A 26,769-nucleotide genomic window follows, 5' to 3' on the forward strand; every position below is an offset into this window, starting at 1 on the left:
TGGTTTGTCGCATCGTCAACCAATGCGAGCAAACAAGGGTAAACGCCAACCAAATCATGGACATTGGTGCCACTGCCCGAATCACGGTGGTACGTCTTCGTCTCCTGGACGAAGAACATGATCAAACAATAGAACACACCTTTTCCTTTCAGGAAGATATTTTCGCTGCTAGAGCCGAGGTGAGGGAGTTCCGGAGAAACCAAGCCGCAATGGAGAGGCGCGTCATCGAGGCTGAATGATTACGTCTATTTTATGCATATATTTATGATGTTTTCTTATTATTTTATACTATGTTTTTATATTATTTAGAACTAAAAGATACTTAATATGTTTTGAAATATTCAATTACAGTAAAAATGGGAGATAGAATGCAAATGGAAGAGAATGGAGCTGAAAAGATGCAAAAAGGATATTGTTGGCAGATTGACCCCTCTTCAGTGTTTCGGGTATATCTGATGACTCAGAAGTCCAATTGACGAGATTCAAAATGTTATGAAAACTAGACTAAATTTCCTAAGACTTATGTGAGAGGGACTTTTGGCTAATTCGACACTTATCTTATCCAAAATCGGCCTTGAAGATGAAGCATAAAAGCTGGACGGAAATTCCCTCCAAGTTACTTATTCCCCAAGCACCACTTATCTTATTTTTATTTGCTTAATCCCTAAGCCACCATTAGTTTCCTTATTCCAATCCAACTCTAATATTCCATATAAATTCCATCTCCATCAACTATAAATACCCCATATCATTCCACCATTTTCATAATCTATGATATTCCACTTCGACTTGTGCAACAAGAAAACTTCATAGTTGCCGTTTTGAGGGTCTAGGAGGCGGCCGGAAGGCCGTTAAGCTAACGGGAGCAAATATCAGAGGGATTGGAGAGCGGATTCATGTCGGTAATCATATGGTTTGTTATCGTGACCATGCTTAGCATTCCACGGTGATACTATTATGTGTTTACTTTCTGATTTAGGTGTAAAAGCCTTTTACTTTGTGTTTATGATTGAATGAAACCTTGATTATTGGATTAATTGCTATTTTAGATTGTTTGTTTATGTTTAATTTATCTTTCCAAGCTTGTTAAAAGATCCTTACATGTTAATGATAATTATTTGTTGTTAATTGCCAAGTAAATTGAGTTGTATGAACATCTGCTTGATTGCTTGTCTCTTATGATTTTGATGACCATCAAGATTATATGACTAGAAATAGTGAACATGAAACTAGGGTTAACTAGGAAATAAGTAAATTAATGTGTGAGCATATGTGACGACCAACCACATATGAGATAATTGAATTAACCAATTCGATTAAATTACAAGTATTCCTTGATACGAACTGAACACTAGGAAACATGTTAGTTTAATCAATTGATCACTGCTTAAATTGACTTGTTTGATAAAGGATTAGTAATAATGAACATGAACCTAATCATTTTAGAAATCGGTGAACATGAATAAATAAATTTGTGTGTGTGCAATTGTCTATGATTTTAAGGTGTAATCTGTCTAAACCAAAGTACCTAAAGAGATTTGTCTTCCTGCCAGTTTATCGAGATTTGCTATTTAGTAATTCGTTTGAGATTTAATTAAACTTTTATTTTTTCCTTTCGTATGTTTTGTAACCCATAATCAAATATTTTAAATTAATTTACTACTGTTCCCCTTGTATTCGACACCCTTGCTTATCAAAGCTATACTATACTCGATCAGGTTCACTGCCTGTAAGGTGTGGTTTAGATGCGATAAATTAGGAATTATAAATAAAAAACTAGTGCATTAAATATACACATCAAGTTTTTGGCACCGTTGCCGGGGAACGGTTTTCAATTAGTTTAGTTTATTTGATTATTCATTATTTGTTTTTAGTTTTAGGTTTTATTTTCGATGATACCTTTTCACGTGTCGGGAAGGTTTTTGTTGTTATGTGCAGGAATTCGTGGATCATACACATTGCTTGGTTTTACTCTTTGCATGGGTTTCGAGATTGCAAGCGATTAGGTAATTCTTGACTTGTTTAGTCTACTACTTTGGTGATTTGTCCAACTCAATCCACGAGGCGTAGTATAGCAAGGCGTATCGAGGTGGTTAAGTGGAAGACCGAACTCTTGTTATTCTTGACTAGTTGGGTCAACTCTTGTTCTACTTATTAGTTAATGGTGCAACGAAAACAAAGGAAATAGTCTGACAGGTCCCGAAAGTTTTTGCTTTCACAAACCACCTCTTGCATGCATGGGATTTAATCAACAATTGTAGCTTGATTTCGACGAAGACGAGTGATTGTGATATCCTTTTTAGTTATTTTGGTTTGCCATTTTTTTAGTTATTTTATTTTTATTTTTAGTTTGTTTAAATTTTTGTTTTCCATGTTGATGCTCTTTGATTGTTTTAGATCTTTACTGAATATTTGCCCTTAGAAATCTGGCAGTAAGTTCAGCAGCTAGATCCGACTGTTGCTTTATCACGAGAGAGATAGTCATGTGAGAGTTTGAAGTTTATAGTCAAGACCCACGTTCTTTTTCATAAGTGTGGGCTGCAAGTTGATATTGTGAGAGTATATTATTTAGAAGAGTGACGTTTCTACCATATTTGGATTCATGTGGTATGGATGAGTTGTTCCCACACCATGGAGTTATATTTCGATGTGGGGTAGAGGTATCATCCCAGCTGCCACGACATGGTTAACACTTTCTTATGTCGTGGGGGAGTTTTTTTATCGCAATAGGAGGCTACCATTCTATATAACACGACGTGGTCGACACTTTCCCACGTCATGGTTACTATACATTGCATTTGTTTGCAATCTTTTGCACCACATTTTCGAAGTCGGCGTTCTTGATTTTATTTACCGGCAAATTCAGACGCAACAGTTCCAGTTTCCAGTCTTCCAACAATTTATGGAGCAACTTTTAGCAGCCCCATTCGATCTCATCATTACTACCTCAGGGGAGTCTGTTCCTTTTTCTCCCTCTTTTTACTGGTTTTATGTGGTTAAATAGTTTTATGCATACAATGAGGACATTTTATGAAATAAGTGTGGGGTAGGGGTCGAAAAAGTAATTTAGATTAGAAAATTAAAAATTGCTAGATTAGGAACATTTAAAAAATTTATAAACTTGAAATAATAGTTTAATTTAGGAAAATCTATTGATAATATAAATTTTTGCTAATATTGTATGGGATGATCCGATGAGAACCAAAATGTTTACCTGAGCCTACACATTTTATAGTGTATTTGTAGCTTCCCATTTCCTAGAGAAAAGTCATGAGATATGAAAGGTAATCTGGTAGTTTATATGGTATAATACGTTTTGCAGCTTAAACCAGAAATCTATCCAGAAGAGCTTATGTAGTCATTGCACATAGACTAATATTTTAACCAATAAGGGTTGAAGTTAAGCGTCCTTGCTTAAGCATGTAGGTATTGAGTGAAAAAAAAAAGTAAGTTACATGTAATAAAATAAAGAGAGAGAAATTACCAAAAAGTGAAAGAATTTTGGAGCTATCAAGTTGAAGATCAAAAGATCAAAATTTCAAGAATCAAAAAAGTTGAAGATCAAAAGATCAAAATTCCAAGAATCAAAAAAGTTGAAGATACAAAAAATCAAAAAGGTGGTGAATTCAAAGAAATAAAATATCAAATATCAAAGAAGTGAAGAATTCCAACAGCTCCATTGTGGTATCAAAAGTTGTAATTTCTAGATTATGTATGCTTGGGTTGCTTTACAAAAACACCTTGAGGTTAAGGAAGATTTCTGAGGATTGATTCTGAGGGTTGCAGAAATGAATGTCGTATAAACTAAGGGGTGAATGTTCATAAGGATTGTGAGTATTTAGGAGTGGGAAGTTTTTTAGGATTTATAGACACAAATGCATGTGTCGCAGTCTTGGGATAATGACTGGGTTTGAAATGGATTGTTTTATGCGATATTGGTGAGATAATAAAATCATTCTTGCTTGAGAGCAAGCAAAAGGCTAGCGTGGGGTAGTTTGATAACGTCTATTTTATGCATATATTTATGATGTTTTTTTATTATGTTATACTATGTTTTTATGTTATTTAGAACTAAAAGATACTTAATATGCTTTAAAATATTCAATTACAGTAAAAATGGGAGATGGAATGCAAATGGAAAAGAATGGAGCTGAAAAGATGCAAAAAGGATATTGCTGGCAGATTGACCCCTCTTTAGTGTTTCGGGTATATCTGATGACTCATAAGTCCAATTGACGAGATTCAAAATGTTATCGAAACTAGACGAAATTTCCTACGACTTATGTGAGAGGGACTTTTGGCTAATTTGACACTTATCTTATCCAAAATCGGCCTTGATGATGAAGCATAAAAGCTGGACGGAAATTCCCTCCAAGTTACTTATTCCCCAAGCACCACTTATCTTATTTTTATTTGCTTAATCCCTAAGCCACCATTAGTTTCCTTATTCCAATCCAACTCTATTATTCCATATAAATTCCATCTCCATCAACTATAAATACCCCATATCATTCCACCATTTTCATAATCTATGATATTCCACTTCGACTTGTGCAACAAGAAAACTTCATAGTTGCCGTTTTGAGGGTCTAGGAGGCGGCCGGAAGGCCGTTAAGCTAACGGGAGAAAATATCAGAGGGATTGGAGAGCGGATTCATTTCGGTAATCATGTGGTTTGTTATCGTGACCATGCTTAGCATTCCACTATGATACTATTATGTGTTTTCTTTCTGATTTAGGTGTAAAAACCTTTTACTTTGTGTTTATGATTGAATGAAACCTTGATTATTGGATTAATTGCTATTTTGGATTGTTTGTTTATGTTTAATTTATCTTTCCAAGCTTGTTAAAAGATCCTTATGTTTTAATGATAATTATTTGCTGTTAATTGCCAAGTAAATTGAGTTGTATGAACATCTGCTTGATTGCTTGTCTCTTATGATTTTGATGACCATCAAGATTATATGACTAGGAATACTGAACATGAAACTAGGGTTAACTAGGAAATAAGTAAGTTAATGTGTGATCATATGTGACGACCAACCACATATGATCTAATTGAATTAACCAATTCGATTAACTATTATTACAAGTATTGCTTGATACGAACTGAACACTATGAAACATGTTAGTTTAATCAATTGATCACTGCTTAAATTGACTTGTTTTCTAAAGGATTAGTAATAATGAACCTGAACCTAATCATTTTAGAAATCGGTGAACATGAATAAATAAATTTGTGTGTGTGCAATTGTCTATGATTTTAAGGTGTAATCTGTCTAAACCAAAGTACCTAAAGAGATTTGTCTTCCTGCCAGTTTATCGAGATTTGCTATTTAGTAATTCGTTTGAGATTTAATTAATCATTTATTTATTCCTTTCGTATGTTTTGTAACCTATAATCAAATATTTTAAATTAATCCACTACTGTTCCCCTTGTGTTCGACACCCTTGCTTATCAAAACTATACTATACTCGATCGGGTTCACTGCCTGTAAGGTGTGGTTTAGATGCGATAACTTAGGAATTATAAATAAAAAACTACTGCATTAAATATACACATCAAGTTTTTGGCGTCGTTGCCGGGGAACGGTTTTCAATTAGTTTAGTTTATTTGATTATTCATTATTTGTTTTTATTTTCAGGTTTATTTTCGATGATACATTTTCACGTGTTGGGAAGGTTTTTGTTGTTATGTGCAGGAATTCGTGGATCATACACATTGCTTGGTTTTACTTTTTGCATGGGTTTCGAGATTGCAAGCGATTAGGTAATTCTTGACTTGTTTAGTCTACTACTTTGGTGATTTGTCCAACTCAATCCACGAGGCGTAGTATAGCAAGGCGTATCGAGGTGGTTAAGTGGAAGACCGAACTCTTGATATTCTTGACTAGTTGGGCCAACTCTTGTTCTACTTATTAGTTAATGGTGCAAAGGAAACAAAGGAAATAGTCTGACAGGTCTCGAAAGTTTTTGCTTTCACAAACCACCTCTTGCATGCATGGGATTTAATCAACAATTGTAGCTTGATTTCGACGAAGACGAGTGATTGTGATATCCTTTTTAGTTATTTTGGTTTGCCATTTTTTTAGTTATTTTATTTTTATTTTTAGTTTGTTTAAAATTTTGTTCTTCATGTTGATGCTCTTTGATTGTTTTAGATCTTTACTAAATTTTTGCCCTTAGAAATCTGGCAGTAAGTTCAGCAGCTAGATCCGACTGTTGCTTTATCACGAGAGAGATAGTCGTGTGAGAGTTTGAAGTTTATAGTCAAGACCCACGTTTTTTTTTCATAAGTGTGGGCTGCAAGTTGATATTGTTAGAGTATATTATTTAGAAGAGTGACGTTTCTACCATATTTGGATTCATGTGGTATGGATGAGTTGTTCCCACACCATGGAGTTATATTTCGATGTGGGGTAGAGGTATCATCCCAGGTGCCACGACATGGTTGACACTTTCCTATGTCGTGGGGGAGTTTTTTTATCGCAATAGGAGGCTGCCATTCTATATAACACGACGTGGTCGACACTTTCCCACGTCATGGTTACTATACATTGCATTTGTTTGCAATCTTTTGCACCACATTTTCAAAGTTGGCGTTCTTGATTTTATTTACCGGCAAATTCAGACGCAACAGTTCCAGTTTCCAGTCTTCCAACAATTTATGGAGCAACTTTTAGCAGCCCCATTCGATCTCATCATTACTACCTCAGGGGAGTCTGTTCCTTTTTCTCCCTCTTTTTATTGGTTTTATGTGGTTAAATAGTTTTATGCATATAATGAGGACATTTTATGAAATAAGTGTGGGGTAGGGGTCGAAAAAGTAATTTAGATTAGAAAATTAAAAATTGCTAGATTAGGAACATTTAAAAATTTATAAACTTGAAATAATAGTTTAATTTAGGAAAATCTAGTGATAATATAAAATTTTGCTAATATTGTATGGGATGATCCGATGAGAACCAAAATGTTTACCTGAGCCTACACATGTTATAGTGTATTTGTAGCTTCCCTTTTCCTAGAGAAAAGTCATGAGATATGAAAGGTAATCTGGTAGTTTATATGGTATAATACGTTTTGCAGCTTAAACCAGAAATCTATCCAGAAGAGCTTATGTAGTCATTGCACATAGACTAATATTTTAACCAATAAGGGTTGAAGTTAAGTGTCCTTGCTTAAGCATGTAGGTATTGAGTGAAAAAAAAGTGAGTTACATGTAAAAAAAATGAAGAGAGAGAAATTACCAAAAAGTGAAAGAATTTTGGAGCTATCAAGTTGAAGATCAAAAGATCAAAATTCCAAGAATCAAAAAAGTTGAAGATACAAAAAATCAAAAAGGTGGTGAATTCAAAGAAATAAAATATCAAATATCAAAGAAGTGAAGAATTCCAACAGCTCCATTGTGGTATCAAAAGTTGTAATTTCTAAATTATGTATGCTTGGGTAGCTTTACAAAAATACCTTGAGGTTAAGGAAGATTTTTGAGGATTGATTCTGAGGGTTGTAGAAATGAATGTCGTATAAACTAAGGGGTGAATGTTCATAAGGATTGTGAGTATTTAGGAGTGGGAAGTTTTTTAGGATTTATAGACACAAATGCATGTGTCGCGGTCTTGGGATAATGACTGGGTTTGAAATGGATTGTTTATGCGATATTGGTGAGATAATAAAATCATTCTTGCTTGAGGGCAAGCAAAAGGCTAGTGTGGGGTAGTTTGATAACGTCTATTTTATGCATATATTTATGATGTTTTTTTGTTATTTTATACTATGTTTTTATGTTATTTAGAACTAAAAGATACTTAATATGCTTTGAAATATTCAATTACAGTAAAAATGGGAGATGGAATGCAAATGGAAGAGAATGGAGCTGAAAAGATGCAAAAAGGATATTGCTGGCAGATTGACCCCTCTTCAGTGTTTCGGGTATATCTGATGACTCATAAGTCAAATTGATGAGATTCAAAGTGTTATGAAAACTAGACGAAATTTCCTACGACTTATGTGACAGGGACTTTTGGCTAATTCGACAATTATCTTATCCAAAATCGGCCTTGATGATGAAGCATAAAAGCTTGACGGAAATTCCCTCCAAGTTACTTATTCCCCAAGCACCACTTATCTTATTTTTATTTGCTTAATCCCTAAGCCACCATTAGTTTCCTTATTCCAATCCAACTCTATTATTCCATATAAATTCCATCTCCATCAACTATAAATACCCCATATCATTCCACCATTTTCATAATCTATGATATTCCACTTCGACTTGTGCAACAAGAAAACTTCATAGTTGCCGTTTTGAGGGTCTAGGAGGTGGCCGGAAGGCCGTTAAGCTAACGGGAGAAAATATCAGAGGGATTGGAGAGCGGATTCATTTCGGTAATCATGTGGTTTGTTATTGTGACCATGCTTAGCATTCCACTATGATACTATTATGTGTTTACTTTCTGATTTAGGTGTAAAAACCTTTTACTTTGTGTTTATGATTGAATGAAACCTTGATTATTGGATTAATTGCTATTTTGGATTGTTTGTTTATGTTTAATTTATCTTTCCAAGCTTGTTAAAAGATCCTTACGTTTTAATGATAATTATTTGCTGTTAATTGCCAAGTAAATTGAGTTGTATGAACATCTGCTTGATTGCTTGTCTCTTATGATTTTGATGACCATCAAGATTATATGACTAGGAATACTGAACATGAAACTAGGGTTAACTAGGAAATAAGTAAATTAATGTGTGAGCATATGTGACGACTAACCACATATGATCTAATTGAATTAACCAATTCGATTAACTATTATTACAAGTATTGCTTGATACGAACTGAACACTATGAAACATGTTAGTTTAATCAATTGATCACTGCTTAAATTGACTTGTTTTCTAAAGGATTAGTAATAATGAACATGAACCTAATCATTTTAGAAATCGGTGGACATGAATAAATAAATCTGTGTGTGTGCAATTGTCTATGATTTTAAGGTGTAATCTGTCTAAACCAAAGTACCTAAAGAGATTTGTCTTCCTACCAGTTTATCGAGATTTGCTATTTAGTAATTCGTTTGAGATTTAATTAAACATTTATTTATTCCTTTCGTATGTTTTGTAACCTATAATCAAATATTTTAAATTAATTCACTACTGTTCCCCTTGTGTTCGACACCCTTGCTTATCAAAGCTATACTATACTCGATCGGGTTCACTGCCTGTAAGGTGTGGTTTAGATGTGATAAATTAGGAATTATAAATAAAAAACTAGTGCATTAAATATACACATCAAGTTTTTGGCGCCGTTACCGGGGAACGGCGCGTTTATTAGTTTATTTAGTTGCATTAGATTAATCGACCCTTTTTGTGGGATAAAATCTGCAAAAAGTTAATTAGTTATTTATTTTTGTTTATTTGCTTAGTAGCATATTATTTTAGCAAAAAATTTTATTTTTGTTTCTGTCACAGAATTCACGACGTGAGCTATATAAACTCACGACGTGAGAGTTGTAGTTTTTAGTTTTTTAGTATTTTCTTATTTTAGTTCAGTTTCACGTTTTTATTTTATCAAGTTATAGGAGTTCATGACCAGAGGATCTACCACACCTTTGGTGCCACCAATTGAAGATCCCGAAGCTGCACTTCACAAGAAGACCGATAAGAAGACGCCACTGCAAGAATTAAAGTCAGCATTTTCAAGGAAGTCGGGAAAGAATACAGGAGAGTGAAGTTCATCCTCAAGGCACAAGAGCAATTATGAACACTTGGATCAAATACCCATCCAAACCGAATCCGAATACGATACCAAGCCGGAATTCGAAGAACATACGAGCGAACCCGAGAACGAGCTAAGGAACGAGATGGCAGCAATTGAAGAGATGTCCATGGGAGCTTACAAGAAGTGGATCCGAGAAGATGTGGGTCCCGGTTTAGTCCAACCCACAATACCTGCCACTACCACATTCGAGCTGAAGGGGCACATCTTGACTGCACTGAAGGATATCCCATTTTTTTGGGAAAGATCATGAGGATGCTTTTAAGCATCTAGATGAAGTCAATGACATTGCGGATTACTTCAATGTCCCAAATGTCAACAGAAACACCGTCTTGCTTAGGATGCTTCCCATTACTTTCAAGGGAGCTGCTAAAGAGTGGTTAAAATCACTTCCACCGGGTACAATCACCACTTGGGCTCAAATGCGTGAGCAATTATTTGACTAGTTTTGCCTGCCATCCAAGATAGCTAAACTCAAGAAGGCAATAGCCAACTTTGAGCAACAGCCGGGGGAGTCATTATACGAAGCATGGGAGCGGTACAAGGGCTTGCTCAGAAATTGCCCTCAGCGTGATCTAAATGTGCAACAATAGATGTCAATTTTCTATGATGGGGTCAACGTTATGACAAGACAACTCCTGACTCTCAAGGAGCTTTGACAAAGAAAAATCCAAGGGAGGTCAAGGAACTGATTGAAGAATTCGCGAAGCACTCTCGCGAATACCACAACCCTAGCCAAGATGAAATTAAAGGCGGTGGAGGAGCCCAAACTGAAGAAATAGCATCCATGATGGCTATGCTAAATAATATGGACCGGAGGTTAACACAAATGGACCACTCAATTCATGCCATAAGAGTGGGTTGCGAGAGGTGTAGTGGTCCGCACTTGACCAGGGACTGCAATTTAGATGAGTTTGGGAACAGAAAAGTTCAAGTGTACTACTCGAGTGGGGATAAGTTTGATGAACACTAGAGGAAACCAAAGAAGGAGTTGCTGCCATATGAAGAGTATAAGAAGCAAAAAGAAGAGAAGTATAGGCAGACAGGTCGAGGCTTCTATCAAAAGGAGCAGCCACCAGCTGAGAAGAAACCCGATCTAGAGACCATGTTGATGAAGTTTATGGAAGCTTCGGAAAAGAGACACGATGCTACTGATTCGGCCATTAATGAACAGCAAACTTTAATAAAGAATCAGCAAGCCTCCATCAATAACCTTGAAGTACAACTTGGTCAACTAGCCACTCTGGTTCATGAGAAGTTGTCCCCGAAAAATCCCAAAACGAAGGCCCAATCTCATGTAATGACCATAGATACTGAAGAAGAGGCCATTTCTGAGTTCTTAGAAGCCTTAGAAGTTGAACAACAGCAGCCCGATCCAAAGTTGAAGAAGCCCAAGCTCGAAAATCAAGATGTTGCAGAATTGCAGAATTCACGACGTGAGCAATGTAAGTTCACGACGTGGGCCCGTCATGAACAGAAAAAATCTGTAGTTGGTTCGGTTTATCGGCCGCCTTTGCCTTTTCCTTCCCGAGCTGCCCTTAGTCCACTGGAAAGAGAGCATCTAGAATTTTTTAAGCACATGAAGGGTATCCCGATTAATACTCCTTTTGTCGAGTCCTTATCAAAAATTCTCGAGCATCAAAAATTACTGCAAGACTTGATAGACACTCGCCAGCAATTAAAGAAGCATTCTAAGGTGATTCTAAGTGAGCAAAGCTCAAAAGCTGTGTTGGGAGAGACACTTAAGAAGATGGGAGATCCTGGACGCCTCACTCTTCTGTGTGAGTTTGGTAACAAAATGAAGGTTAATGCTTTAGCCGATTCTGGGGCTAGCATTAATTTGATGCCTTATTCATTTTATCAGAAGTTGGAAATTCAAAAGATGAAGGCTACAAGAATGACTATTCACATGGTGAACCGTTCAGTGACACAACCCTGGGGCATTGTGGAGGATATTTTAGTGAAAATTGGAAATTTTGTTTTTCCAATAGATTTTGTAGTGTTGGATATGAAGGAAGATCCCGATGTTCCAATTATCATTGGTCATCCATTGCTTAACACTGCTGGAGCTCTTGTTGATATTCGCGAGTCCAAGCTCACCTTGAGGGTTGGTGATGAAAAACAAATTTTTGGGATAGAAGATGGCTTTCAAAAGGATCATGTTCAAGAAGAGGTGTTCACAATTAATGAAGACAATGAATTAGAAGAACTAGAAAAGCTTATGGAAGAAGAGATCAAGGCAGTTCATCAAGTCAAAAGAACAAAACCAAGAGCATCTGTTCCATTTTTGGTTGAAGTCATTGCTTACAAGAGTCCACCTTCTTGGGTAAGCAAGGAAGATGAGATAACAAGTGATGAAGAGGAGGTTACTTCAAGGGTGACAAAGCCAGTAGTGAAAGAGGAGAAGAATGCTATGGAGTGCAGGGAGGAAACTTGTAACGACCAAAAATTTCAACCAATTTAAAATTTTTGAAAACAACCCGATTCCATTAAAGTTATTACAAAAAGGTTTTCAATACAATTTATTTAAAGTATTCCCAGAATCTCATCACAACATAAACACGAGGAGCGGTACGATCACGCCTTCGCCTTGCCACGGTCTCCTGAAGATCCTGAAAAACATAAAACCACAACTGTAAGCCCGAAAGCTTAGTGAGATATCCCCAAAATACCAACCACATATACCATACACGCATAACATGCCATAACATATCCGATCACAGAACAGCCATGCACTTCAGGTCTACTGTGTGACTGGTCCGCCGCACCGGCCAACAGTCCACCTGGTCCACCCTCTAAGTCTATCCACATACAACGAGTCTACATTGTGATTGGTCCGCCCGCACCGGGCCTTCAATCCACCTGGTCCACTCTCTGAGTCTATAGTATGACTGGTCCGCCCGCACCGGGCCTTCAGTCGGCCTGGTTCACTCTCCGAGCCTCGGCACGTCTGGTCCGCCCTCTTGGGGCCTACAGCCTATCCGGACCGCTCACTGGGCCTTCGGGACAACCGGTCCGCCCTGGGTATCTTGGCCTACAGCACAAAGCAGGACCCGCCTCAACCCAACTCCAGTCCAAAAAACCATGTGCACATAAACATACAACATATAACAATCCACAGTCAACAAGCCAATCGAACAGATCACATAACATATCATCATCCTAACCAGGATACCGACCTAACCGGTCACTAGCATAGCATCACCCTACATCTCAGAATACCGATCTCAACCAGGCCTCTAACACATACCATCCTAGCTATCAGGATGCAACATATCAAAGCAATAACATAACAACAAATACCCGGATCTCAGTCTGATAAGGGTCGGGCTTGGTGCCTTAGACCCTATTGATATAGTGAGGATAACTCACCTCAAAACTGTCGGCTGAAAGAATAAGATCCCGCTGCTCCAAACTCCGACACGAACTCCTCCACTGAACAACACCCAAGCACTGAACTCAATAAATACCCATAATTACCAAAATACCCCTGGAAGACAACTGGTCAACCCTTGGTCAAAGTCAAAGTCAACCCATGACTGACTCTACTCGCCGAGTCAACCCGATGACTCGCCGAGTCCCCAAGCTCAGAACTTCCCTCAATCCGCGACCTAACTCGCCGAGTCACCCCGAGACTCGCCGAGTTCAACAATTCTGAGTCCACTCGCACACAACTCACCGAGTCATCCCTTGACTCACCGATTCTCGACTCAACCAGAAAATATTGGGACTCTTCGACAAGACTCGCCGAGTCCAAGAACAGACTCGCCGAGTTTAAGGCTATCTTCAACCTACTCGCCGAGTTGTTCCAGGCCATCTTCATCCAACTCGCCGAGTTGTTCTTCCAACTCGTCGAGTTCCAGCTCATCTTCAAGCCACTCTTCGAGTATACCCATGTGACTCGCCGAGTACCACCGGTCTGAATCCATACAGAAGCATTCCAGGCCATGCAATTGATCCAAAACATAGATCTAGCCTCCTACCACCCATCCATCACGTAAAGTGGCAAACTTTACGTGAATCCAAAGAGATCTAGGCCTTTTACACTTTAGGGCTAGGGTTTGGGACATGATGGCTTCACAAAACACTCAAACACAGGGACTTTAATGCACTCTAGACCTTCTCCATTCCAGATCTGAGGTAGCAACCTCAGATCTAACCTCCAAACTCCAAAACATACCAAGATGAGCTCCCATAAACCCCAAAATGAAGAATCTATATGATTAACAGCCCAAGAACGAGATAATACCTCAAAAGAACGCTCCAACAGCAATGAAACTCGAACCCAAGCAAAGCCCCTTGCTCCAAGCCTCCTACCCTTCAAGATTTCCTCAACAATTGCTTCTCCAAGCTTCCAAATGCAACTTGATCCACTCACACATGAAGGTTAGGGTTCTGGACTTGAGGATGGGTAAGGAGGCTGGGGGAATGGATGTTATGTTCTTTATATAGGGCTCAACCCCGAGAATTAGGGTTTTCTCCACTCAGCGCCTACTCGCCGAGTCCAATACACTGACTCGCCGAGTCGGCCACTTAACACGCGACCAAGTCGCGACTCTACTCGCCGATTCCACCCATGGACTCGCCGAGTCTCTCTTTCCCATATTACTCTTTTAGCCCTTCAACTTTACTCTTGCTATTCCGGGATGTTACAAAACTAAAGGGACCAAACGCAAGCTTGATGAAGAAGAGGTCAAAGCTAAAAAGGAGAATTCAAAGAAGGCGTACAAAAGACGAGTTCAAGCTTACAAGAGCCGTTTCAAGGAACAAAATATCCTAGTGGTGGATTCTTTCGAGGACTCAACGTAGGAGGCACAGAGTCCAGCTCAAGACTCCAAGAAAAAGAAGCGCTTCTCGGGAGGCAACCCAAGTTTGGTTTGCAAATTTTTTCTTCTTTTCTTTTTGCATTTTAGCCTTAAAAACATAGATCATGTCATCCAACTCAATTATAACATAATTAAACACTGAATGTGGGGACCCTAAAATGAAAGTAGTAATAATTGAGAATTTAGTTGAAAGTCAAATTTGATTTAGTATGAATTTTTTTATTCCAGATAGAATTCACGACGTGAATCGTGAATAAACCGGATAATTACTCAATAATACAGTTTAGCCCATTAGACTAAGAGGCCCAAGACCAGTCCATGAATACATGGCCCAATATTAGCCCAGACGAAATTCATGACGTGAATCTTTAAGAATTCACGACGTGAGTTTTCAATTACACGGGACCACAAAATAAAGCCCTAGAAACCAGTTAACCCTCCATTTGTTTAATCCTCATGAAGTGAAAACGAGATATGGTCTCCCCTTGGCCCCCAATGCTCCGATTTTGGCCAACAACTCCCCTAATCTTCTTTGTGCTTACGTAATACTTCCATCAAAGGTAATAATTCTTAATTTTTAAGTTTAGTTTTTGCTCTAGTATATGGACTTGGGGTTAGGGTTCGTTAATTGAGTGAAATGACGAATTTATTTCTTCAAAGTTCCATAATAACCTTTGGATGTTTAGGCTTTGTGTTTGGAAGTGGTATAGGAGTAAAACCCATTGATATTGTGACTAGATTTACCCTCGATTGTCGCGATTCTGCTTGCTTATATTGCGAACCCACAACGTGAATCCTGGGACTGAACAGTTTTCTGTTTCCCTTAATGTCTAAATTGTTGGGTTGTTGTTTTGGCTGTGTTTGTTCCTTGTTTTTTCATAAATGGCACCTAGAAGAGATTTACCTCTTGGGATTGCAAGTTTACACCCATTTTATGAATTTCAAATCACTACACCCCGGGATGTTTACACGCGATGGAATACTCGGTTGGGATGGCTCTACAATCGGGAGTTTATTGTGGCTCCCACTATTCAGTGGGTGAGGTTGAGGGAGGTTGGCTTGGTTGATAGGATGTCCCAATACCTAACAAAAATCTTTTTGGGGGACGGATTTCAATTTACATGCAAGGGGTGGTTTAACCTATTTAACATCCAGGAGCGTGTTTATAAGGAACTTTGCGTGGAGTTTTTCTCCACGGTGACATTCCATGACAATGTCAGAGATCCCACTTTTCCCCGAGCTTTGGTCTTTTGTTTAGGCGGGGAGTATCGGGAGTGCAGTTTAGTGGAGTTTTCTCGCCGTATAGGGCTGTATGAAGCTCATAAGACTATCACTCATGAGTTTATTTTATTTTTGAGGGACGCCATGCGGGTGTATGCGGATGGGGTCTCGGGGCCGGAGTTTTGGAGCAACTTGTCCTTTTTATGGTGCATTTTACAACCGGGTGTTTGCTGCAATATTCCATATTTCTTGGCACGGTATTTGGCGGACTATGCGACAAGTGCTCGTCCTGGAAGCCCCATTTGTGGAGGGCATTTCGTTACACGATTGGCCTGCTCTTATGGTCTTCTTGTTCCTGAAATCACTCGTTCTCTAACATGTATTGAGGGGAATGAGTTCAGTATGGGGTATCTGGAAACAATGAGGGTGGTCAAAAACTATGGGACACATTGGAGAATTGTTTGAGATAATGATGATGAGGAGGAGGAGGAGGAGGAGCCAGCCGACCAACCTGAACCACAACCACGGCCGAGGCGCAGGAATGTGAGAGGACGGGGAGAACGCGGGCAGCCAATACATCCACCCGTATCCATGGTGGGAGCACCTTTTTGGAGTGACATGGCTGGTTATTTTGACCAGTTATCGTTGAGTGTCAATTGGATCGGAGGTACTATGGAGAATGTTGTCCGACACCTTGGAGTGGAGCAGCCGCCTCATTTGGGGTATCATTACCCGATTTGCCCAAGATGGACGGAGTATGGCAGACGTGGAGGTGATGGAGCTGGAACCAGTGGAGCACATGATGATGAGGAGGATGATTGATTGTTGTTTATTTTTATTTTGTTTTGGTTTGTTTTTATTGTGTTTTGTTTATTTTGTTGGGATTGTAAGAACTATTAAGATATTATGTTACTTTTATTCTTCTTTGGTGGTTATTTCTCAGAATTGCTAGGAGCACCTAAACAGGATATCGAGATATAAGTGCGTACATCTTTAGTCGGGAGTGTTTAAAGTCGAGAGTCGAGACCCACATTTTAAAATAAGTGTGGGGTGAGTCCAGAGAGTGGATAGTCAGCAAAAGAGTCAAAAACTGGTGAATTTAGAAGAGTCTTAATACATTAAGACATTGGATTGAATTGTGCACATGAGAAGAAGATTTGGCTGAATGTTTTTTTGACAACCCAGTTTTCACGATGTGAACTCTTATTACTCACATCGTGATTCAGTTCTCAGGGGTTTCCAAAATACGCGTAATTGCGACTTCACGACGTGACTTTTCTTATTACTCACGTCGTGAATCTGAGGTTTTTACAAGATCAAGGCCCTTGACATATTATTATTCCATGGGTTGATACCATTCTTCTTGTCATTATTCTGGAGATTATTTTGGCTCATTTTCACTACCATACAATGTGGCGTATGTTTTCCCACATTTTTCGTTCTATTTTGAAGATTTCCACCACATTTTTAGAAGATTGAAGGCTCGATTTCATGTTTTTCCGGAACATTTCTTATCTCGCGAGTTCAAGATCCAAGTTTCTATTTCTCAGAGTCCATATTCAAGATGCACATTTTCCACACTTTTGGAGATGTTTATGCCACTCTCCCAGGGGAGTCTATTCCTTTTTCTCCCTTTTCTTTAATTTTGATTTATTCTATGCATACAATGAGGGCATTGTATGAAATAAGTGTGGGGTAGGGGTAGAAAAAGTAAATTACTAGAAAATTTGAAAATTGAAATTTTTAATAATTAAATCTAGTAATAATAATTTGAACTGTAGTTGCTAGTGTTATATGGGATGATCCAATAAAAGTTCAAATGTTTAGTTGAGCCAATACACGTTATAGTGCATTTGTGGCCTCCATTATTTTAGTGAAATCATGGAACAAAAACACAACCTCGCTTGGTTCGAAGGATGCAATATGTTTAGCATCATGTACCAGAAATGTATCCAGGAAAATTATTATCGCTAGCCAATAAAGGTTGAAGTTGAGCGCCCCTGCTTAAGCATGTAGGGTTTTGAGTGAAAAAAGTGAGGTACATGTAAAAAAGAAAAAAAGAGAATTGCAAGAAAAGTTTGAAGAATTTTGGAGCAACTAAAGTAAAGATTAAAAGATCAAAATTTCGAAGAAATTCAAAAAGTTGAAGATACCAGAAATCAAATCAAACAAGGTGGTGAATTAAAAAAAATCAAAGATCAAATTATCGAGGAAGTGAAGAATTCAAAAGAGCTCCATAGTGGTATCATAAATTGTAATTCTAGATTATGTATGCTTGGGTTGCTCAACCAAAAACACCTTGAGGTTAGGAGGTTTTCTGCGGATGGATTCGGAGGGATGCATAAAATGAGCATTATTCGAAAGAAGTGGGTGAGTGTTTATGAAGATTATGAGTATTTAAAGTATGGGGGTACTTTAGGCAAATTTTAGACACAAATGCATGCGTTGAGGTCTTGGCATAAAGGCTGAACTGGAATTGGATTGTTCTATGTGATGTTAGTAATAAAGGGTTAAGTTTAAATTTGCTTGAGGGCAAGCAAGGCCTAAGTGTGGGGTATTTTGATATTGTCGTATTTATACCTATTTTTAGGCAATATTGAAGTACATTTTTATATATAAGTTGGTAATTTGTTTAGAATAATGGTACTTATGGGCTTAAATGTTATTTGCAGCCAAAAAGAAGACATTTTGAAGAAAAGGGACTAAAAGCGTTAAAGAAAGAAACTTTGGGAGTTAAAAGATTAAAGGAAAAGAAAATCTGGAAAAAGCGTCTTCACGTCGTGAGAACTTGAAGATTCACGACGTGAGAATAAGTTCTAGAAGATATGTACGCGAGTGAAGGAATCCTTGACAGGCACAGTTATTTGGAACTCACGACGTGAATATCTTATTATTCACGACGTGAATATCTTATTATTCACGACGTGAATTATGAAAATCAGCAACTATATATATCCTTAACCATTACAAATAGAAGGAACTTTTGGCTAGAGAAAGGGGTTCCAGAAGGCGATTTTGAGCAGAAGAAAAGTCCTGGAAAGAGGTTTTCAACACCAAAAAAGTGAAGGTCCATAATTTAGTTTACTTATTTGTTATCTAGGAACATGTTTCATTATACTTTGATTTGTGTTAGTGTGTTAGTTGCTATTATGAGCAGCTGAATCTAGCTACTCTTGTTTAGCTAGATGAAGCTTCCAACTTAAGAATAGCTTAATTTTTATGGATTTATTTAGTTGGTGAATTGCTTGTGTTTGATTTATAGTTACCTATCGTGCTTGTGTTTGTTTATCTAGTTGCTTAATGTCATGTTCCGTGTAGCTTAGTGACCATTAACTGCATGAACTTGTTTACCTAATGATTTAATGAACATTAAATTGTTAGAGCTGGGATTGACCAATCTTAGTTATTAATTAGAGTAAATAAACTTAGTTGTGCTAGAGAACGTGGATTGTGACTATAATTGTGTTTACATAATAAATCTTATATAACATATTCATATGCATAATTGGTTCTGTGTTTAATTGTGTGTGACCATACATAGTTCGACATGAATTAGTTAATTATTGGTAAAGTTAGACTTAACTTACTAATACAATTAAAACCAACTTGATAATTCATAATCATTAGCAAGCCATAAGGAGGAAGTGGATTCAAACTAGACAAGAGTGTTTTACTTATTGACTGAATTTGAGTTAAGTTCGTCTGATCTTGTAAAATCAGATAAACCCTTTCTAAACTTGTTAATAATTAGGTTAATTTGATAGCAAGTATATTAATTAGTAACACCGTTCCCTGTGATCGACACCCGACTTACCCAAGCTATAATGTAATCTGACTAGGTACAATGCCTATAAGTGCATAGTTAGTTTAAGTTTGTTAGGTTATAAAGATTAATATTAGTGGGTACTTTCGTGCACATCACTGAACGTCAAGTAGCTCAAGCTCAGACTTCCACGACAACATACCATGGTCCGCAGTGTACCACCCACTCGGAGTAGAGCGCGTACTTCTTGCGCTATGTATAAACTTATCGAGTGAGCGTTGGTGATACTCTTTCCTTTATGTATGTAAACCCGACGGATTGTGAGTACGCAATTCGGGGGTCTGAATGCAATCAAATTTTCCCATTTTCATTGATGTACTCTAGACCTGTGTTAAGGTCAAATTTTCCTGATCGATGTATTGAATATTAATATCAATGAGATTGACACGCATTTATTATTTCATTGGATATTTAATTAAGTTCTTAAAATACTAAGGAAATCATGTACTTATTGTTGTAAGTTCCTATTTCGCAATTAACTTACAAATTCGATAACGTTCGGAACGTAAAGCATATAATTACTAAGAAGACTTATAAGGAATTCGTCTTTTATCTTATGGCAGAATCATGCCGCCAAGAACGAATCCCCGACGCATCAATACTACAGGAACACCACCACCACCCCCATCAATGTACAATGTTGTTTTTCAGGTTGCCGTAACAGCTGTTGTTACAGCAACGATGGCACAAATAAGTAACAATGGGTCGGGAGAAGGAATAAATAGCTCTACTAATGGCCAACACTAGGATCGTTCTGGGGAATGCACTTACAAGGACTTCACCAACGGCAAACCCATATCCTTTAATGGGACTGGAGGAGTTACGACTCTATCCCAATGGATAGATAAAACGGAAGCAGTATTCGAGATCTTCTCATGCCAAGAAGGGAGCAAAGTAAAATTTGTTGCATGTACTTTCTCTGAACGAGCCCTAACATGGTGGAATGGCCACGTCAAGTCACTAACCCTAGTCGTGGCTAACTCCATGGGATGGGAAAACCTGAAACAAATGTTCATGCAACAGTACTGCCCGAGAGGCGAAGTATAGAAGCTTGAGCAAGAGCTTTGGTGCTTACTATGGTAGGCTCAGATATCACAACCTATACCAATAGGTTCAGTGACTTAGCAATACTTTGCCCGGGAATGATTGCTCTAGAGAGCAAGAAGATCGAGAGGTATATCTAGGGACTATCACCCCAGATTCGAGGAAGTGTGCTAGCTTCCAAGCCAGTTACTTTCGATAGTGCCAAACAGCTGGCACAGTCCCTCGTTGACCATGGTGTCTACCAAGGATTCATGACTACTGCTCCGGAGCAACCCATAGAGAGCAACAACAACAACAACAACAACAACAACAACAACAACAACAACAACAACAATACCAACAACAACAACAAGTTTTGGAACAAAAGGAAGGGTCAATCTTCGCAAGAACCTTCCAAGAAACAACAGATAGTGGCAGTCAATGCCGCTACTACTCCCACCACTATTCCTATTACCCCTACACCAGCAAAGCAATATGCTGGAAACCTACCAAAGTGCGGAAAATGTAATTTCCATCACAATGGAAATTGTCGGGAGATGCACTGTAATAACTGCAACAGGAAAGGGCATATTGCCCGTTTCTGTAAGGCACCGACGCGACCAATCACCCAAGTTCCTGGAGTCGGTATGGGCCAGGCGTGTTATGGGTGTGGTGAAGCTGGGCACTACAAGTGAGATTGCCCTAAGTCAAGGAATGTTGGAAGCGTAGGAAGAGTGCTGGCAATAGGGCAGAACGAAGCAATAACTGATCCCACGGTGGTTACGGGTACGTTTCTCCTCAATAGCGCTTATGCATGCATACTCTTTGATTGTGGTGCGAAGAGGAGTTTCGTGAGCCATGAATTCAAACACTTACTTAAACTAAACCCCCAATCAGTTAATAAGATATTTACAGTAGAAATGGCAAATGGTAAAACAGAAAGCACAAACGATATGTACATAGGTTGCACGCTAGATTTAAATGAACACTCGTTCCAAATCGATCTAATTCCGATCACTATAAGAAGCCTTGATGTCATCATCAGTATGGATTGGTTAAGCCTTCACCATGCTGATATACTTTGTCACGAAAGGTTCGTTCGCCTTAATCTGCCAAATGGTGAAACTCTATTCATTTATGAAGATAAACCCGGTACCAATTTACAAATCATCTCTTGCATCAAAGCCCAAAAATATATGCGCAAGGAATACCATGCTTTCCTAGCCCACGTGGTAGATAAGGAAAAAGAAACGAAAGATATGAAAGACATTCTAGAAGCCATATTGTATAGCCCTAGCAGAGATGCAGGATATATCCAGCCAACTAAACGAGCTACTCAATAAAGGATTCATTAGGCCGAGTTTCTCACCTTGGGGAGCACCAGTCCTATTCGTAAAGAAGAAGGATGGATCCTTTCGCATGTGCATCGAATACCAAAAACTAAACAAGCTCACAATCAAGAACTGATATCCCCTACCGCGCATAGACGATCTGTTCGACCAACTCCAAGGAGCAAGCTACTTCTCAAAGGTCGATTTAAGATCCGGGTATCATCAGTTGCAAGTCCTGGAAGGAGATGTTCCCAAGACGGCCTTCCGAACTTGTTATGGTCACTACGAGTTTTTAGTGATTCCCTTTGGATTAACAAATGCACTGGCGGTGTTCGTGGACTTAATGAACCGAGTATGTCGTTCTTTCCTGGACAAATTTATGATCGTGTTCATAGATGATATACTCATATATTCGAAGAGTAAAGAAGAACATAGTCAACACCTCTGACTGGTCTTGGAAACACTAAGGGCAGAGAAGTTATATGCAAAATTCTCAAAGTGCAAATTTTGGATTCGGAAAGAAGATTTCCTTGGTCATGTGGTCAGCAAAGAAGGGATACACGTGGACCCTTCCAAAATCAAGGCAATCGAGAAGTGGTCAGCTCCAAAAACTCCAACGGAAATCCGATAATTCTTGGGTCTTGCTGGCTATTATCGAAGATTCATACAAAACTTCTCAAAGATTTCCAAACCACTTACCACCCTGACTCAGAAGGTTGTAACCTACAACTTGGGAGAAAAGTAAGATGATGCGTTCCAAACACTGAAACAAGCCCTATGCAGCACACCTATATTATCTTTGCCAGAAGGAACAGAAGACTTTGTGGTCTACTGCGACGCATCAAACCAAGGTCTTGGATGTGTTCTAATGCAACAAGGAAAGGTCATCGCATACGCCTCGAGACAACTCAAGATGCACGAAGTCAACTACACTACCCACGACCTCGAACTGGGAGCAGTCGTTTTCGCCCTAAAGATCTGGAGGCACTATCTCTACGGCACAAAATGCACAATCTTCACCGATCATAAGAGCCTTCAGCACATTCTCAACCAAAAAGAACTCAACATGAGACATAGACGATGGGTTGAACTACTGAGATTACGAATACGAGATTCGCTATCATCTGGGAAAAGCTAACGTAGTAGCTGATGCTCTCAGTCGAAAGGAATACCCGGGCCGCCGAGTGAAATCCTCAACCATGACAATCCATTCACATCTGTCCACGCAAATCAAGGAAGCTCAAATGGAAGTCTTGAAACCCAAAAACATGGCTGGCGAAGCCTTAAGAGGAATGGATAAGAATCTTGAAGTCAAGGGTGACGGAGTTCGTTACTTCATGAATCGAATCTGGACACCAAAGTTTGGTGGATTCAGAGACGTTGTCATGAATGAGGCTCATAAGACTCGATACTCTGTGCATCCTGGTTCAGACAAGATGTATCTGGACCTCAAGAAATTGTATTGGTGGCCGAACATGAAATTGTTGCCTATGTAGGCAAGTGTCTGACTTATACCAAAAGCCTTCGGGATTGTTACAACAACTTGAAATACCCGAGTGGAAGTGGGAGCGGATAACCATGGATTTCATAACCAAGTTACCCAAAACAGCGGGTGGACTTGACACCATCTGGGTGATCATCGACAGATTAACCAAATCCACGCACTTCCTACCAATAAAGGAAACTGACAAGATGGAGAAACTAGCTCGGATTGTGCGACTGCATGGGGTACCAATATCCATTATCCGCTAGAGGTTCATCATGGGTGTGTTCTAAATTTGTTTAGCGAGAGGTACTCTATTGATTTTGTGTTGATTCCCCTGCGGGGATTGAAGGTTATTATCGGGATGGATTGGTTAGGTCCCAATGGGGCCATGATTGACTGTGAGTGGTAGTTAGTGAGGGTTCGAACCCCAAGTAGGGGAGAACTGGTTATTTTAGGTGAGGGAGTCCCGCATGGATCATCTCTCTGTTCAGCTGCGAGGGCCAGGAGATATCTTCATTAGGGTTGTTCTGGGTTCTTAGCTTATGTTGCAGACACTCGAGTTGAGGGAAAGGAGTTGAACGGGGTGCCCATTTTTCGGAATTTCCCAATGTATTTCCTGAGGATTTGCCAGGAGTGCCTCCCAAGAGGTAGTTTGAGTTTTGGATTGCTTTGGTTCATGGTGCGGCCCCGATAGCCAAGGTATCGTATCACTTGGTACCGCCAGAGATGCAGGAGTTGTCTGCGCAACTTTAGGAGCTGTTAAACAAGGTTTTTATTTGTCTGAGCAGTTCTCCATGAGGAGAACCAATTATGTTTGTGAAGAAGAATGATGGTTCACACATAATGTGCATTGATTACCGGGAGTTGAATAAGTTGACGATGAAGAACCGTTACCCACTTCCGAGGATTGACGATTTGTTTGATTAGCTTCAGGGTGCATCTTGGTTTTCCAAGATTGATTTGCGATCGGGTACCATCAGATGAGGGTCAGGTATGATGATGTGTAGAATACAACCTTCATGACTCATTATGGTCATTACGAGTTCATGGTGATGCCATTCGGGCTCACCAAATCACCAACTCGGTTCATGGATCCATGAACCGAGTCTGCAGGCCGATGTCGGATCAGACTGTGATAGTATTCATTGATGATATTCTGGTCTACTCCAAGACCAAGGAGTAGCACGAGGAACATTTGTGGGACGTGTTGGAGACCCTGAGGAGGGAGAGACTTTATGCCAAATTCTCCAAATGTAAGTTCTTGTTGCGCGAGGTGCAGTTGCTGGTGCACATCGTTAATCAGAAGGGTATCTTGGTCAGCACGGCCAAGATCGAGGCTGTAATGTGATGGGAGGTTTCGAGGACCCCATCTGAGATTCGGAGTTTCCTAGGTCTCGCAGGGTATTATCGGAGATTTATCCAGGATTTCTCCAAGATTGTAGTGCCTTTGACTTGCTTGACAAAGAAGAATGTGGTGTTTCGATGGGGGTCCGATCAGCAGTTGGCTTTTGAGACTCTGAGGAAAAGATTAGGTGAGGCCCCGATTCTCATGCTTCCTGAGGTTTTGGATGATTATGTGTTTTATTACGATGCCTCTATTTCGGGTTTGGGAGTTGTCCTTATGTAGAGGGGTCACGTGATTGTTTATGCTTCGAGGTAGCTGAAGCCTCATGAGGGGAATTATCCTACGCATGATTTGGAGCTGGGGGCGGCGTTTTTCGCCATCAAGATTGGGTGGAACTATCTATTTGGGGTTAGGTGTATAGTTTAAACTGACCACGAGAGTTTGAGATATTTGATAGATCAGCCGAATTTTAATATGCGACAGTGGAGATGGTTGGATGTGGTAAAGGATTATGATTGCGAGATCTTGTACCACCCTGGGAAGGCCAATGTGATGGTCGATGCTTTGAGCCATAAGGCCATGATTTCTTCTATCAGGGATATCTGCTTGAGGATGGTTGTCACTTCGCCTTTGTAAGATTTGATCAAGAAGGCTTAGGTGGAGGGATTGAAAAATGAGAATTGGAAGGCTGAGCGGATCAGGGGACATATTCCCTTATTTGTCAAAGACAACCGAGGGTTGTTGACTCAGTGTGGTAGAGTCTGGGTTCCGACAACAGGCAAGGTGAGGCAGACAGTTCTGGAGGAGGCGCATAAGTCAAAGTTCTTTATCCATCCAGGGGCCACAAAGATGTATAGGGATCTGATGTTGATTTATTGGTGGCTCTATATGAAAAGAGAAATAGCTTGGTTTGTTGAGCGGTGTCTAACTTGCAGGAAAGTCAAAGCTTGTGACAACCCAAAGTTTATTCCGTTACATTACCCTGTTACCATTAACGGAATATTCCCTTTTATAAAAGTCTCGTTAATTAGAGGGTGCCAAATGAGTAAACGTTTTATTTATTTATATTTTTACGTCGTTATAGTCATAATAAAGTAAATAAAAACACTTAAGTTGTATTTCCATTTAATTGGAAAAATTTAGTTTTTATTATTACGACCACTAAATCGGGTGCGACCAAAAGCCCCGTATAACGGAAGTATCGGGTAGATTCCCACTGAGCTCCAACTCCAACCCATATATAAGGGGGAATGGACTTCATTCCACCCCTTTACTCTCTCTCTCTCATACAAGCCCGATTTCGCCTCAAATCCGCAACCAAACGCCTCCCAATCATAAGTCCCCTTACCCTAGTTTGTTCTAAACATTATGGATTGTGGTTTAACCCCAAAAATCGACCTTAGAAGCTGTTAGAATGGAGTTTACAGCCTAAGAGCCTCCTTAGGCCGTAAACCCCTCAAATGAGGCCAAAATGACCCAAATTTGTCCCTTTGAGCGTAGGAACCAATTAAGGATTTAGCCTAGGAGTGTTTGAAGCATAAAACAATCAGTTTTAGGGCATAAAAGAGAGTTTACGGCCCAAGCACATGCTTAGGCCGTAAACACCTAAAACCCTTGCAAAAATGCCCCAAAAACACTCCCAAACCACCCTGAGGCTTAAGACATAAATTAGGGACATGCTATTTCGGGTTTAGAAAAATTAAACACTTAGAAATGAGGGGTAAAAAGGAGTTTACGGCCCAAGCACATGCTTAGGCCGTAAACACCCCCAAACCTCACCAAATGAGAGTTTAAACCCCCTAATTGGCCTTATACCTTCACTAGAAAATGCTAGGGTTGAATCAAGGGCTTAAAATCAAAGTTTAAGGGGGTATATGAGAGTTCACGGCCAAGCCAAGAGCTTACGGCCGTAAACTCCCAAGGGGTGGTCATTTGGACCATA

At 39.3% G+C, this 26,769-nt stretch overlaps 1 non-coding gene across 1 annotated transcript; it reads right to left on the reverse strand.

The window, feature by feature from the left end:
* Positions 1-10,242: 10,242 nt before the first annotated feature.
* Positions 10,243-10,349, reverse strand: LOC145055900 (small nucleolar RNA R71). The gene has a single exon (XR_013685447.1). It is a non-coding gene; the product is annotated as a small nucleolar RNA R71 (small nucleolar RNA).
* Between the last annotated feature and the right edge of the window lie 16,420 nt (positions 10,350-26,769).

Source organism: Lactuca serriola, chromosome 5 (genome assembly GCF_051521515.1).
Source record: "Lactuca serriola cultivar US96UC23 chromosome 5, Lser_US96UC23_V15, whole genome shotgun sequence".
NCBI lineage: Eukaryota > Viridiplantae > Streptophyta > Magnoliopsida > Asterales > Asteraceae > Lactuca > Lactuca serriola.